Raw genomic sequence first — 5,489 nt, 5'->3', positions numbered from 1 at the left:
GCCATATAGTTGGAATTATACAGTATGTGCCTTCTTAGATTGGCTTCTTTCACTTAGTAATAAATATTTAAATTTTCTCAATGTCTCTTTATGATGTGATAGCTCATTTCTTCCTAGCACTGAATAATATTCCATTGCCTGGATATACTACAGTTTATTTACTCATTTGCCTATTGAAGGACATCTTGTTTGCTTGGTAATTATGACTAAAATTACAATGAACATCTGTGTGCAGGTTTTTGTGTGAACATAAATTTTCAATTCTTTTGGGTTGAAATATCAGTGATTATTAGCTCCTTATACCAAGATATACCAAACATTTTGCATTTTGGCCATTCCAAATGGCCCAATGTAGTAGTATCTTGTTTTAATTTGCAATTCCCTGATGACATACAATGTTGAGCATCCTTTCATATGGATTCCTTTCATAAGGATTGTTCAAATATTCTTAGTTGTGGGGAATCCCCTTGCAAGAAAACTGGAGCTGGAACACTCCAAGGACTGGGCAAACCTAGCAGTAACACCAAACGAGGACACAGGGACCCCACTTTAAAGGTCTGATAGACTCAGTATAATACTCAGACCAGCAGAGCAGGGCTCTGAGTCAATAGCCATCAGTACAATGGCAGCTATCCTTGAACCTGAGCTTTTGACATGAGTTTGCTTAAATTGGGTTAATTACGTCTTCTCTCCTTGTTTTTAAATAATATTCTATTGGATGCATTCCACATGTGACTTAGCAGAGCTTAGCAGAATCCATTCTTTGTTATATGTGTCTTGGGGATCTCAGATGGATGGGGAGAATGTAGACCGCATGGTCCGTTCCGACCACAGAAATAAAGAAAAAGCAGGATGGGCCAAGAGACTCGGTCAACTTTTATCAAACCCAACAAAATGCAAGGCATCCGCTTCTTCTGGGGATGCAGAGATGCACAGACACTCCCATGAAGATATCAAAGCATACTGTAGGGAGACTATAATGGGAATGACCTTGCATTCTAGTCTGCCAGAGACAGTCTTAGATTATGCCTATTGTTTCAGAAGTTATTACTAGCTTCAATTAGAAGGACAAATTACCTGGCTACTCTAGCTACCATGGATGTATTTGTTAGTTTTATGGTCAACTTGTCCTGCGCACAGCTCCCAGCTATTTAGTCAAACACAGTGTTGATGTCATTGTGAAGGTATATTTTAGAACAGACCAACATTTTTTTTTAAAGATTTTATTTATTTATTTGACAGAGAGAGAGATCACAAGGAGGCAGAGAGGCAGGCAGAGAGAGAGAGAGAGGAGGAAGCAGGCTCCCTGCTGAGCAGAGAGCCCATACGGGACTCGATCCCAGGACTCTGAGATCATGACCTGAGCCGAAGGCAGCAGCTTAACCCACTGAGCCACCCAGGCGCCCCCAGATCAACATTTAAATCAATAAACTTTGAAAAAGCAGTTACCCTCCATAATGAGCAGTTATCCTCATCTAATCAGTTGAGGTCCCCAGGGAAGAAGGACTCTACCTCCCTTCTGCCTTCATACTCAAGTTACAACATCTACTCTCCTGGATCTCCAACCTGATAGTTTGTCCTGTAGATTCCATACTTGCCAGACTCTTCCATAAATGCTTGAGCCAATTCCTTAAAATAAATCTCTCTTTCTTCTTGAGTACACACCCCCCCCCTCAACACACACACCCTATTTCTGTTTCTCTGGAGCATCCTGAAGAATACCATGGACTTACTTATCAGGGCCTTCAGGGACATAATTGCAAGAGGCTTTGTTCCTTCAACACTCAATCATTTGAAGGGCAGCCTGTCTAAATAACAAGGCTGGTGAGGGAATAGCTGACGGAAGAGCCTGGGGATTCTATGGAGTTCTGTGTCTCTGGTAACCGGTGGGCAGGCCCTGGAAGAGGAAGTGAGGTGTAAACTCCGAAGGACTAGTTTGCACTTCTGATAAAGTGTTCCCCAGGTAAAGTGAACTACCAAGAGGGTTTGATCAGAGCAAAACCTGGTTCAGTTTACTTTTTCCTAACGCTCTCTCTAGCAGCAGATCAAGTGGTGGGATGAAGAAAAGGATGACAGTAGAAATAGTGAATGGGTGCTGGCCAGAGCTCGGAGAGTGAGATCATGATTCTGAGGGAAGGCAGCAGCAGCGAGCATGGACAGGACAGAGATAGATTTCAGAAAAGTTCTCCTTCCTTTCTTGGTATTGTGGCACCTGTTGGGTGACACCTATATCCTGAATAAACCCAATCACCTGCTTTCTCTATTCCTACATCCAGACAGTGGAGCACAGGTGCTGAAAACAGCACGGCTGAGCAGATTGCTGTCCTCATAAATGAATGGTCCCCAGTCTCAAAGAGACCTGAAATTTCTACCAGGACTCTCTGGCCAATTCAATCTTTACTTTCTTCCAGAAACTGTTCATATTTTTAAAATGCATGAACGTGGCTTTTCTCCCTCACTCAACATTTTAAAAACTAAGCTTATTATTTATTTATTTATTTATTTATTTTTAAAGATAGAGGCACCTGAGTGGCTCTGGGGTTCAGCTCAGGTCCTGATCTCATGGCTCCTGAGACTGAGCCCCATGTCCAGCTCCCTGCTCAGTGTGGGTCTGTTTAGACAGTCTCTCCCTCTGCCCCTCATACATGCGCTCTCTCTCTCTCAAATAAAGAAGTCTTTAAAATTTTTTTAAAGATAATTACAGATTCACACAGAGTTGTGAAAAAGAATACAGAAAGATCCAAGGTGCCTTTGGTCAGTTTTCTCTAATGATAATGTCTTGCAAAACTACAACAAGGTATCACCACAGCATATTGGCATTGATCTAGCTAGAATAGAGAATGTCATTGCCATCACAAGACTTTTTATTTTATTTTTTTAGAGCCACACCCATTTCCTTGTGCTACTCCTTAACTCCTGGAAACTGCTAACTCATTTTTCATTTCCATAATTTTGTCAAGAATATTACGTATGTGGAATCACGTAGTATATAACTTTTGGGAATTGTTTTTTATCACCCAGAATAATTCTCTGAAGATTCTTCCAAGTTGTTATGTGTATTAATAGTTTTATCTTTTTGATTGATGAGTAATATTTCATGATGTGGCTATACCTCTCTTACTTTAACTATTCACCCACTGAAAGACATTTTGGGTGCCTCCAGTTTTTGCCTATTACAAATAAACCAGCTACAGAAATACATGCACAGGTTTTAATGTGAATATAAACATTCATTTTTATGGAATAAAAATCCAGGAGTGCAACTGCTGGATTGCAATTGCTATGATGGCTACATGTCGGTTTCATAAGAAACTACCATGTTGCTTTCCAAAGTGACTTCACCATTTTACATTCCTACCATCAATATGGAGGTGATCCAGTTTCTCCACAATCTCTCTAGCATTTGGTATTGCCATTATTTTTTATTTTAGTCATTGAGGTAGGTTTGTAGTGAAAGCTTGTTGTGATTTGAATTTTTATTTCCCTAATGTCCAGTTATATTGAACATCTTTTTTTTTCCATCTGATTATCCTCTTACTGAAATATTTCTGTGTCTTTTGCCCGTTTTCTAATTGTATTATTTTATTGTTTAGTTTAGAGAGTTCTTTCTATATTCTAGATACTAGTCATTTGTCAGATATGTGGTTTCACCGGAAAAGGTTTTTGAAAAGACATGACTGCCAAGTGACTGCCAAGTCACTCCTCCCCTGTCCTTGGGCTATGGGTTCTGCTTACCTTTCCCACTGTCAGGGACTTCTCCAAGAGCACAGACTTGAGACAGTGATGTGGTATTGAAAACATCTGCAGGGTATACACGACTGAGCCCAATTAAGGCCTCTATAAACTCTGAGATTCTGGACGGCAGGCGAAGCGACCCATTAGTCTGGCTGCAGCACAAGACCAGCATCCTATGTAAGTTCCCTTTACTTATTAAAACTGTCACTCACCAACCTGGAGTGGCCTGTCTCTTTCCTTGATCTCTCCCTGCCCCTCATGTAAGGGGTCCAGAGATAGACTTTACCTGGATAGCTCCCCAAAGGATTTTGAATCAATGGGTTTGCAAATATTTTCTTCCAGCCTGTCACTTATCTTTTCATCCTCTCTGTGGGGTCTCTCATATGGCAAACATTTTAAATTTTGTTGGAGTCTAATTTATCAGTTTTTCCTTTTATGTATGGAGCTTTGAAGTCACGTTTTAAAGCTCTTTGCCTTGCCTTAGGTCTCAAAGATATTCTCTTTTTAATGAGTTAGTTTATAGTTTTATATTTTACATTTATGTTTGTGATCCATGTTTACTTACTTTTTGTATAAGGTATAAGACTTTGGTTGAGTTTCGGTTTTTTGCCTGAGGATGTCTGCTTGTTCTACCACTCTTTGTTAGAAAGGCTACTTTTCCTCTGTTGGCTTACTTTCACTCTTTTGTCAAATTCTAGTTGGGCATATTTATATAAGTGATTTCTGGGTTCTCTGTTCTGTCCCACTGATCTCTATGTGCATTCCTCCATCAATATCACATAATTGTGGTTACTATAACTATATTATAAGTCTTGAAATAAGACAGCTGAATTTAATACCCTTCATTCTTTTTCAAAATTATTTTGGTATTCCAGTTCTTTGCCTTACCATTGCATTTAGAACAATCTTGTCCAGGGGCAACTGGGTGGCTCAGATTTTGGCTTGGGTCATGAGCTCAGGGTCCTGGGAATCCTCATCAGGCACACTGCTCAAGGGGAGTCTGCTTCTCCTTCTCCCTCTACCCCCCCCCACTTGTGCTCTCTCTCTCTCTCCCTAAATAAATAAATAAATAAATAATCTCTAAAAAAGAACAATCTTTTTCATACACAAAATTCTTGCTGTGAATGTTATAGTAATTGCATTAGACTTGTATATCAATCTGGAGAGAACTGACATTTTTACTTTGTTGATTTCCAACCTATGAACATGGCATGTATCTCCCTTTATTCATCTCTTCTGTGATTTTATGGAAAGTTTGTAGTTTTTTTAGCATAAAGTCCTAAACATATTTTATTATACTTACACTGAAGTGTCTTAGGTCTAAAATAAATGGTATTATATCTCAAATTGTCATATCCATGTGTTCATTGCTATTATACACAGAAATGATTTTTGTATGTTTATTATATATCCTACAACCTTGTTGAACTCATGTATTAGTTCTAAGAAAGTTTTTTGTAGATTTCTTGAAATTGTCTGTGTCACTTTCAAATAGAGATAATTTTATTTCTTCTGTATGTCTTTTTTTTTTTTTTTTGGTTTCCTTTTTTTTTAAATTAAATTTATTTATTTTCAGCATAACAGTATTCATTATTTTTGCACCACACCCAGTGCTCCATGCAATCTGTGCCCTCTATAATACCCACCACCTGGTACCCCAACCTCCCACCCCCCCCACCACTTCATTCCCCTCAGATTGTTTTTCAGAGTCCATAGTCTCTCATGGTTCACCTCCCCTTCCAATTTCCCCCAAC

The sequence above is a fragment of the Mustela nivalis genome, assembly GCF_964662115.1.
Source record: "Mustela nivalis genome assembly, chromosome: 2".
Lineage (NCBI taxonomy): Eukaryota > Metazoa > Chordata > Mammalia > Carnivora > Mustelidae > Mustela > Mustela nivalis.
The sequence above is the reverse complement of the archived record's forward strand: the minus strand, read 5'-3'. Positions refer to the sequence as shown.